This window comes from Brassica napus, chromosome C2, assembly GCF_020379485.1.
Source record: "Brassica napus cultivar Da-Ae chromosome C2, Da-Ae, whole genome shotgun sequence".
NCBI lineage: Eukaryota > Viridiplantae > Streptophyta > Magnoliopsida > Brassicales > Brassicaceae > Brassica > Brassica napus.
The window spans coordinates 22,633,161-22,645,353 of NC_063445.1; the positions used below are offsets into that span (position 1 = coordinate 22,633,161).

At 35.6% G+C, this 12,193-nt stretch overlaps 1 non-coding gene across 1 annotated transcript; it reads left to right on the forward strand.

Moving 5' to 3' along the window:
• Nucleotides 1–9,981: 9,981 nt before the first annotated feature.
• LOC125582645 lies at nucleotides 9,982–10,088 on the forward strand. The gene has a single exon (XR_007320102.1). It is a non-coding gene; the product is annotated as a small nucleolar RNA R71 (small nucleolar RNA).
• Nucleotides 10,089–12,193: the final 2,105 nt, after the last annotated feature.

The window sequence follows — 12,193 nt, forward strand, 5'->3', positions numbered from 1 at the left end:
TAACTTTATTGGGTTTCATCAATAAGTGAGAAAAAAGCCATTATTCTAGAATTTTTTTCTTAAAAATAATAAAGGTATACAATGGCATAAATTAATAAAAACACTTTTATTTACATTAATATTTGTATAAATACTTACAAAATAAATATATTATAATAATTGATCAATATCCTATTTACATTTAAACAGTTTTATAGTTTATATATGGGAAATTCTCACAAATACCACATTCATAGTACCACTTTTCATGTTTACACATTACCCTCACTTTTAATGAAGGGTAAAAGACACTTATACATCCAGGGTTAACTAATCTAGACTTAGGATTTAGAATTGAGAGGTGGGGTAGGATTTTTGGAAAGTGAAATTTAGGATTCTAATATATATATAAATAAATACTTAAAAAATATATTTTCAAAAAAAATAGTTTCAAACATAATTTTTGATTTTCAAAAAGAAATTTTTAAAAAAAAAATTCGAAAAAAATTCAGAAAGAAAACTTATAAAAAAGTTAGAATTTGAAAAAGTATAATTAAAATATTTTATTTTTTATTATTTACTTAAATAATGATTTATTATATATATAGGGAACAAGAGAATAAAAGTCTTTTGCCACTTAATGAAAATGTATTTTTGAAAATATTCTTTTATTGAAGGTAAAGATGAAAAGTGGTACCATGAAAGTAGATATGACAATGTAGGAGCTGGACTGCGGGCCTGCCCCGTAAAATAATCGGGCCTCGCGGGATGGGACTGTGCGGGATTGGGCTCTCGGCGGGATGGGCCACATGTCGACTCTGGGACAATGAAAACCCGCAAAACTTAGCTTTTCACATTTCACCTGAAACGAGAGGGAGAGGGAGAGGGAGAGGGAGAGGGAGAGGGAGAGGGAGAGGGAGAGAGAGAGAGAGCACCTGATGGCGATTCAATTTCGAAGCTTCACCGACAACCTGAGGAGCTCCGATGACGGTGGTTCGACGGTCGAAGATGCTTCCAGTCTCATGCGTCTTCGATTTGCTATGGTGTAGTTTCTTCAAGCCCTTCTGCTTAGTGGGCGAACTCAGTTGACACCGAAGAAGAAAATCCAGCTCCGACGATGGGTTCTTCAACAACGGTGGTTCCAGTCTCTCCTTCTCTCCATGCATGTCACATGTAATGAAAGGTCGAGGATGGTTTGTTGTCGATTTATATTCTCGGGTCTAACACTCTAACTCATTATTTCAGGTGGTTTCTTTTCTTCTTTTGGAGCTTCTCTGCTGAGATCCACCACCAAATCTTATATTCTACTTAGATCTGCCACCGGGGGTTCTCCTTATCTGCATGCATGGTCGTCTTCTTCTCCTCTTCACAGAGAATGTATGAAACTCACCTTGTATCTTTGGTCAAGGCAGTTAGAATGTCTTGTTTAGCTTGTAATCTGATATTGATAGTTTCTTGTTGATGATGCTTATCTTAGTTTATCGTGTTCTCTCTCTGATATGTTGATGCTTGACTGCTTGTGGTGTTCTGTCTCGTCGTGTTCTGTTTCAGTTGATGGTGAAGAAGAGAAACTCCCATCATTTGAATTGGTTGTTGATGATGAAGTTGAAGAACAAGAAGTGTGATTTTTTTATTAGATTTGGTGTTTCGATTTGATGTTTTCTTTTTATTTACTTTTGGTGTTTTGATTTGGTGCTTTGATTTGATAAACTTATGAGTTATAATATTTAAATTCAACAAACTAAACCATTGTCCGTTTTACTTTTAATATGTTTGAGTATGACAAAAGTAACTAGATTAGTGTTTTGATCCAGCTAAAACGGATGAACTAAACAAGTTTGTAGCCTGATCCTCTTCAATCCTCGACTTAACTCACGTACTGGACCGTACTGATAGGCCTTCAAGCAGCTGAACCATAATGATGCGCCATAACCTGTTTGTAATCGTCTGTCCTGCGGGTCGACCCGCGAAGACCTACATGTCTTGCGGTACGGGATTGGGCAGCTATTCTGAGGACCACAGCCCGCACGGACCTGACCCGCCGTGACACGCTCGAAGATGAGCCCGCTGCGGTTCGGGACGGGACGGGACAGGAGAGCCCAATTGCAATCACTACATGAAAGTGGTAAATATGAAATTTCCCCTTTATATATATAGTATTATTTAAATGCTATTATCTTATATTTCAGTTTATCAAGTGATTTATGTAGAATGCTTAAAAGATTTAGTAATCATTTGAGTTTATTGTGTTGCATCTACTTCTTATAATTAACCATAATTGTTGTTTTAATTAGGTTAGATTTTTATTAAAAAAATTTGATTTCATTTTGATTCATTATGTTAGATTTGATATATAAAATTTTGTTGGATTGGTTTGGTTAATCATATAGTAGATATATTGATTTACACATTAGTAAATACTTGTAAGTTCATGTACGGAAATCGGTAATTGGTTAGTATGCTAATTTAATTTGAAAATGTGAATTATATTTTAATGTAGATTTATAAAACGTTAATTGAAAATTATTTTAAACAATCTAAAATATAAGAATTCATATTGCTTTGGTTATTTTTATTATATGAATATTAGATATTTTTTTTGAATTAAACCCATTTTTTTTTTTTTTGAATCTGGATATGGTAAGATTAATTTTGTTAATTCTTATTTTTAAAATATATCTTGCTAAAATTTTGTATATGTTTAATATATATTTTTGGGAATAAAGTAGAAAAGAGGATGAAGTGTTGATTGGTTCACAATTGAGTAATCAAATTAAATGGACAATTTGTTATATTTTGTAAATGTTTTTATTATTTATTTAATTTGATAAAAACTATAAAGAAAAATAAATTAATAATCAGACTAAAAAATATTAAGCAAAAAATCATTTTACTAATGATACAGTAAAATATTATAAATCATTAATTAAAATGTCTCAAATTATGTTATCCAAATTGTTTTTGTAATTATTTGATAAAAATAGGTTGATAGTAAAGAAGATGCTTAAGATCATTAAAAGAAATATTATTTTTAGTATTTATTAAGTTAATTATATATTTTTGAATATCATGTTTTTCTGATTGTCCTTTTTTATGAAATAAATTATATATTTTTTAGAAAAAAATATTGTCTGGATGTTTTAAAATAAGATCATTCTTATATATTTTTGCAAACAAATATAAATGAAATTAAAATATGATTGATAAAAATTATAGATATTATATTGTCTAGATGTTTTTAAAAAGGAAAACTATATCCCTTTTTTAGTTATTATATTATATTGTCTAGAAATTTAAATCAATATATATAGTATTACCACGTTCTGAATTTTTTATATATGTTATCTAGAAACCAATATAAAAAGACAGATAACTTAAAAATTAGAGTGAAAAAATTATCAAAAAGGAAAAAGTTCTAATAATAAAAATAAATATAATATTTTAAATTTATTAAATATAATTTTGTAATCAGCCGTTAAATTAACGTGAGCGTGAAAACCAAACCTTCCAAATAATATTGGCCTTGAGTGTTGGTAGTGGTTTGAGAAGAACGCACTGCGGGACGAAGAATGTGTCGCCATTCAACATAATCTTCTCTGCTTCCAATTTTGTTAAAATTAAATAAATAAGAAAATAAAATATGGAATGCGGGACAGACTTAAGCGTGGACCGCACCTTCGTATGAAAACACCCAATTAGATGTGGTTACTAGTGTTTTTTTTTTGTCAAGTGTAGTTATTAGTTAGACATATTACTGTAGGTACAAAATTTATTGTTTTTAGTTAGTAAAAATATTTATAAAAATACATCAACTAATATTTTGTCTATACAGTGGGTCCTATTGGTAATTAAAACTTTTGTCGTAAAAAAAAATCTGTAGAATTTTTGTTATGGTTTTAGATTTTATTGCCGTAAAATTTTATGAAAGGTTCCAAAAAATTGCTCTGGATTCTGGCTTTACAGAACACTTGTACAGCTGTAGGTTATTTTAAGAGCTGTGATTTGAAATTTTATTAAAGCTTGATTGATCTGAATTTAGTGATGTAGAAATAAATGAAACTATGGACAGCACCTACAACCACTACCAATCACACCCGATATACATAAACTAAAGTTTTAATGAAAATTATTTGGGTAAAAATTTTAACTATGATAAAAAATATATTTATCAACTAAATTCTTAATTTTATTTTTGAGCTATAAAAATATCATATATTATTTAATTTTGTTTAAGTGATAACTAATACAATTTTGGCAGTTTTTGTGCTAACAAAAACATGAGAAAACATGTATATATAATTAGTGGTGTTCAGTTATATAGACCTTGAATGTAAAGTGCGAATCAAATTATAATTTTTAAAATACAATAAAATATTGGCTATAAAAACTTAGAAATAACGTATTCATATTTCAGATATATAAACTAATATATTAAAATTATATTAGTATTACTGATTTTTTAGTTTATAAAATATAAATATATCATGTATCCCGCGGTTACACTATTCATTACACATGTTACCATTCACATTTTGTTTTAAACCGCTTCTTTTAAACGAACCGCACTTGTCCCGTACTATGCGTTTTTCTAACATAAACCGCACATAAACCGTACCGCACTAACCAATCTGCTTGTCCCGCCCCGCTCAATCCGCTGTTACCGGACAGAAAATCATTTAGTAGTAGTATTTTGGACTTAGTATTTAGAACCCAGACAGAAAATCATTAGTAATTTTTTTTTTGGCCGACTATTATGGCCTTGATTGTTTTAGACATTATGAGCTCCATTTGTTTTTTTCATCTTTTCCCAAGCGAGAAAAGTATTTTCTGTTATTTCCGTTAGTGTTTAAAGAGTACAAACATCTACTTATATACTCCCTATGTATCACAATAAGTGGATTTTAAGGTTTTTGCACACGTATTAAGGAATTACAAAATTTTATTCATTTTTTCTCGTTTGTATGAAAACAACAATAAATCTAGATAATTCAACCAATAAAAAATCATACTACAGAATACAAATAGTCAAAAACATAAAATTGCATTTACTTTTTACATAGAAACTTGAAAACATCATTTAAAATGAAACAATTTTTTTCTCTTAAAACATCACTTAAATTGATACGGAGGGAGTAGTAAGCTTTACACCGGTTTACATAAGACATAACCAAAGCTTAACCATATTGAACCAACTTTTCATATATTTTAATATTCTCCCTTGAGATGTCAAATAGATAGACTTTGATGCCATCTTGCCCACTAAACAGAGGAGAGAATAAAGCTTTGGTAAAGATGTTGACGTTAGGAGTTTTCAAGGTTCCTAAGACAAATGATATATTATAAAAGATTGTCGAACCAGTTCTGAGGGATATCAAAGCACCGAGAATGCAAGTACTCACTTAATCTAAGTGCAACCAATGATTTAGATGGGTTTTAAACTACTACTAATACTAGAAAGCAATTACAGAATGATACTTTCTTGACTAAGGGAAAAGAGAACTCATGGGCATAGGGATTAGACCTTAGGTGATCAAGTATCGAACTAAGGATGGCAAATGATCAATCAAACTATCGACCTTAAGCCTAGACACAATTCTAAGCAAGCTCTATGTCTAGATGAATGCTTATTTGCTAACATATCTCAAACATCAAATGTCTTTGGTTGAATAATGTGAAAGCAATCATTACTAACAAGTCTATTAGCTATCTTAGCACCTTTAACAACAAATGTCTTTGGCAAAGTATACTAAAAGCCTAGGAGAGTTGTCTCAGGCATTTCATCAAACACCTTTTGGGTGGGAAATACCTATTTATCAATTTTTGAGTGGCCAACTCAGAAGATGCATTATGAATACTCTACTAGCAAGGAACAAGAATGATCTACACTAAAACATCCTAGAACTAACCTAATCACCCTTGATCTCCCTAACCCATGAATTCAAAAGGTGATTACTCACTAATCTCCATGATTCCTCTTAAACCCATATTGGATTTCAGATTAATCATGTAGAGGAATAGATAAGAAATTAACAAGAACACAAGATGAAAGCAATCTGAATCTCCAGAAGTTTTACTAGTTGTTCTCCACCAAAGATATCCCCTGCCTCTAATGGCTTACCAAAGTACTTAACTTAGGTTTAGGCAATGTAAAACAACAAAACAAATGACCAAAAGGCCCTTGAAATAACATAAAAATCGTCCAAGCAAAACACGCGGAGCGACCTAGCATAGCCGCTCCAGGAGGTCGCTCCCGACGCGTTTCTTCGTGTCTCGCCCCGTCAAAACGCGAGCGACTTGAGCTGGTCGCTCTGGCTGGTCGTTCTGGCTGGAGCGACTTGAGATAGTCGCTCTGGGCTGGTCGCTCTGGCTGGGAGCGACATTGGTAGGTCGCTCTGAGAGGTCGCTCCAGGATGCTCGAACAGGGTGGATATGCCTCTAGTAAATTGGTCGTAACTCCTTCATTACATCTTCAAATGACTTGAAACCACTTCCATTAGAAAGCTAACTCAATTTTCTGTGTCTCCACAAAATCTTAGCAACAGAAGATTTCTCTAATGGCTCCATCCATGCTCATCATTCACCCCCTTTTGGATCACAATGCTCCCAAACATCTCAAATCACTCCATGGCACACTCCAACACATAATAAGGACAATGAATGCAAAATGCAACCTATACATGGCTAAATCCTAATATATATGATGAAAATGCTCATGGATGAATGGATAAAACAATGAAAATTTGCAAGACATCAACTCCTCCAAACTTGCTCTTTACTTGTCCTCAAGTGATCAATTCAAATTCATGGAAGAGAGACAAATAGCATAACCTCACTCTTTAGTCTACTCTAGCTTCTCAAGGCCTAGTGAAACTCATACCTCTACAAAAGTTGCCGGATCATCAATTAACAAGCACCTTAACCAGCTCCCACATTAAATTAAGCACAATGCAAACAAGTGAATTCTTGCAAATGGATAATTGATCCTACTCATTTGTCTTGGTGAACAAGGGTTGGTTTCATGAGAATGAAAGAAGGGTTTCCAAAGCATTTTTTCTACCTATCACTCAAAAACAGGAACCTGATCATTATGCAAAATCTATCTAAGAAAGGAAGCAACTGATGCATACATAGATTGGTTCTCATCCTTCTACCCTTTTCTAGGTGACATTAAACTCCACAAAACCCCTTTTTCACCCGATAAACATTCTTGCTCTCTCTTTTTCTTTTTCTTTTTCTTTTAACCACTAGGGACTCAATATCTTTCTCAACACTTAGCTCTAACTTTTCCTTATTCACTCTTTTTTTTTTATAATTTTTTTTTTTAACAACACTTTTCTTATCTAGAGCTTTCTCTCATTAACCTCTCTTGTCCCTAAGGTCTTTCTATCTTCTGACTTCTCTTTAGACATTTTTATCCTTTTTTTTTTCACTTCCCAAACCCAAGATAAAAGAACTTAGAGTACACAAACTCACCCACCATCCTAGATGCTAGCTCAAATGAGGTTCCTATTGCTAGCCAAAGATGAGAACAAACGTATGTCGCTCCCAATACTCTCAAGATTTTGCAAATGACAAGCTATCAAGACGAGGCCTCACTCAAGCAAATCAATGTTGGTCTCAAAGAATGGTAAGGGTTTAAGGGTGTGGAGTGCCATTTGAGTTAACAAAAAGGTAATGAATGGAATAAGATAACCCAAATGTGTATGAGATCCATGACTAAGTATGCAAATGCCCATATGCAAGAGAGATTAGATTCATTAAGTTCAGGTTCATTTGGAGCTGGTTTCAAGGCTATATAAATCTCACACAGCACAACAAGTTTCAAGCGGAGCTTTCAAAGCACAAAGCATACAAGTTTTCCAAGAGAATTTTAAGCTATTAGGCAATCCAAATCATTGTTCCAAATGCAACATGAATGCAATCCTATATGCTGTAGACTCAATCCTAAGGATGCAAATGATGCAACTACATGCTTGTTTTTGGTTTTTTTTTTTTTTTTTTTTAATCTTCATGCTAATATGTATGTATAATGCAATGCATGAGACTCAAAATCATCAAAGCAAACGTGATCAAATACTTGGTACCTCCCCCACACTTAAATCACACAGTCTCTGTGTGAGTGAGAGAGAGATACCCAAAAGACAACTAAAATGCAAAATATGAACTGGTATATACAAGGGAGTGTGGTGGGTTACCTTCTATGGGGAATGAGTAGAGGGAGATGCTCCCTCCTCGTCGTCCTCAGGTGGTAACTCTTTAAGGTGCTCATCAGCAGGAGTGTCCATCTCTTCAATGTAGAAGGCTTGCCTGAACACAGTTGGTTTCCTCATTTTCCCCTTGATGTCAAAGTGGAGGATGTTCTCTTTACCCAAATGGAGATCAATCTTGCCTTCCTTCACATTAACAATAGCTCCTGCTGTAGCTAAGAATGGCCTTCCTAGAATCAATGGGTCTTGAGCCTCGTCACCCATATCAAGCACCACAAAATCTGTAGGTATCTCATACCTTTCAATCTTCACAGGGAGGTCCTCTAAGATGCCCACAGGGTACTTCACTGAACGATCAGCTAACACCAGAGAGAGTCTACACTTCTTGTACTGAGTGAATCCAAGCTTCTTTGCAACATACAAAGGCATCAAGCTGACACTAGCTCCCAAATCGCAGAGACATTTCTCAAATATCATAGGTCCAAGAGCACAAGGTAGTGTGAAGCATCCTGGATCCTCTAACTTCTCTGGAACATCAAGCCTCTGGATGATGGCACTGCACTCATGGGTAAGAATCATCATGCCTTCCATCTCCTTCTTCTTTGCAGCTACAACATCTTTCAGGAACTTGCTGTATTGAGGAATCAACATGAAAGCATCGATGATGGGCATTGCAACCTGAGCTTCACTCATTTGCTTCTCAAACAGAGCCTTGTACTTCTCTAGCAACTGCTTCTTGAATCTACCAGGGAATGGAAGTTTGGGTTCATAGGGGGGAGGAACAGAAGAATTCTCACTTGCTGGAACAACAACTTCACCATCTTGTATTGTTTTCTTCTCTTCTCCAACCTCTCCTTTACCTTTAGCTTCCATAATCTTCTCCAAAATCTCATCATTGGTCTTCTCATCAACAATTACTACATCATCATCTAAGTTGATGGCCACCTCCTCACCTAGTTTTTCAGCATCCCTGGTGAGGGTTGTAGGAGGTAACTGCTTACCACTCCTAAGGGTGATAGCTTTGGCCTCCTTGGAGTTTTGGTCAGATTTTCCAGGTAGAGATCCTTGCTGGCGATTCTGATAAGTGTTCATGGAAGCAAACTGATTCTCTAAATTCTTGACTATAGAAGCAAGATGTGAGAATTTGTTGTTGAGCTCATTGTAGCTCCCATCAATCTTGGAATGAAGGTTCTTCAACTCATAACCAACATGCTTCTCACTTCTAGTCTGAGACTCCAAGATTTGTTTCAGTAAGGTATCAGTGCTGCTCTCTTGAGGAGCAGAGGAACCAAACGAGGGGTTTTGCTGAGGCTGATAGCTGCCTTGCTGGTTGTTTCTAGGCGGATAACCACTCTGTTGGTTGTTGGGATAGGATTTCTGTTGGTAGTTGTTGTACTGAAAGTTGGGCTCTTTTTTGTACCAGCTACCATTGTTGTTGATGAAACACAACTCTTCCTGACCTTCCAAACCCTCAACCTCATGGACAGCAGGTGGTGTCTATTGGCTTGGGTTACCAACAAAGTGCAGCTGCTCTTGGGTGGCCTTATCAGCAATGAGGATGTCTATCTTATCCTGTAGAGCTTTCAACTCCTTCCTCGTCTGCTTATCATCTGTTCGACTGCCTCTGTCGTGGTCTCCACTATAGACTGCATCACTCTTTACCATGTTGTCAACCACCTCATATGCATCTTCCTCAGTTCTCCCCAAGAAGAACCCATTGCTAGCTGTATCCAGTCTGGCCCTGTACTTAGGAAGAGCACCACGGTAGAATGTGCTCAGCAAGCTCTCCTTAGAGAAACCATGGTGTGGGCATTGAGCTTCGTAGCCCTTGAATCTCTCCCAGGCTTCACTGAAGCCTTCCAAGTTCTTATGTTGAAAGCTGAAAATCTCATTTCTCAGCTTAGCAGTTCTTGAAGTAGAGAAGAACTTCTCCATAGAAACTTGAAAACATCATTTAAAATGAAACAAATTTTTTTCTCTTAAAACATCACTTAAATTGATACGGAGGGAGTAGTAAGCTTTACACCGGTTTACATAAGACATAACCAAGGCTTAACCATATTGAACCAACTTTTCATATATTTTAATATTCTCCCTTGAGATGTGAAATAGATAGACTTTGATGCCATCTTGCCCACTAAACAGAGGAGAGAATAAAGCTTTGGTAAAGATGTTGACGTTAGGAGTTTTCAAGGCTCCTAAGACAAATGATGTAGTATAAAAGATTGTCGAACCAGTTCTGAGGGATATCAAAGCACCGAGAATGCAAGTACTCACTTAATCTAAGTGCAACCAATGATTTAGATGGGTTTTAAACTACTACTAATACTACAAAGCAATTACAGAATGATATTTTCTTGACTAAGGGAAAAGAGAACTCATGGGCATAGGCATTAGACCTTGGGTGATCAAGTATCGAACTAAAGATGACAAATGATCAATCAAACTATCGACCTTAAGCCTAGACACAATTCTAAGTAAGCTCTATGTCTAGATGAATGCTCATTTGCTAACATATCTCAAACATCAAATGTCTTTGGTTGAATAATGTGAAAGCAACAATTACTAACAAGTCTATTAGCTATCTTAGCACCTTTAACAACAAATGTCTTTGGCAAAGTATACTAAAAGCCTAGGAGAGTTGTCTCAGGCATTTCATCAAACACCTTTTGGGTGGGAAATGCCTATTGATCAACTTTTTAGTGGCCAACTCAGAAGATGCATTATGAATACTCTACTAGCAAGGAACAAGAATGATCTACACTAAAACATCCTAGAACTAACCTAATCACCCTTGATCTCCCTAACCCATGAATTCAAAAGTTGATTACTCACTAATCTCCATGATTCCTCTTAAACCCATATTGGATTCAGATTAATCATGTAGAGGAATAGATAGAAATTAACAAGAACACAAGATGAAAGCAATCTGAATCTCCAGAAGTTTTACTAGTTGTTCTCCACCAAAGAGATCTCCTACCTCTAATGGCTTACCAAAGTACTTAACTTAGGTTTAGGCAATGTAAAACAACAAAACAAATGACCAAAAGGCCCCTGAAATAACATAAAAATCGTCCAAGCAAAACACGCGGAGCGACCTAGCATAGCTGCTCCAGGAGGTCGCTCCCGACGCGTTTCTTCGTGTCTCGCCCCGTCAAAACGCGAGCGATTTGAGCTGGTCGCTCTGGCTGGAGCGACTTGAGATAGTCGCTCTGGGCTGGTCGCTCTGGCTGGGAGCGACCTTGGTAGGTCGCTCTGAGAGGTCGCTCCAGGATGCTCGAACAGGGTGGATATGCCTCTAGTAAATTGGTCGTAACTCCTTCATTACATCTTCAAATGACTTGAAACCACTACCATTAGAAAGATAACTCAATTTTCTGTGTCTCCACAAAATCTTAGCAACAGAAGATTTCTCTAAAGGCTCTATCCATGCTCATCTTTCACCCCATTTTGGATCACAATGCTCCCAAACATCTCAAATCACTCCATGGTACACTCCAACACCTAATAAGGACAATGAATGCAAAATGCAACCCAGACATGGCTAAATCCTAATCTATATGATGAAAATGCTCATGGATGAATGGATAAAACAATGAAAATTTGCAAGACATCAGATGTATGCAACTTGGTTGTTTGTACGCACATGTAGAAGCTTGATGAGGCCGAGTGTAACATGTTCTTTAACTTGATGACAATTCGGCTCTATATGCTGCAGTAACAAAAAAAAACATTACGTAACCAAAAAAAACTCTCAAAAACCGTATTCGATGGCTCTGTACTCGGATTCAGCCGATGAATGAGATACGGTTTGTTGTTTCTTAGACTTCCATGAGATCAAAACATTACCGAGGAACATACAATAACATGATGTAGAACGTTTTGAATCATACAAAATGCCCAATCCGCATCATTGAAGGCCTGAAGAACCAGAGTAAAACAGTCCAAAATCAGTTGTGCCTTTCAAATAATAAAGGGCTTTAAGAGCAGCTTGAAGATGAGAACTC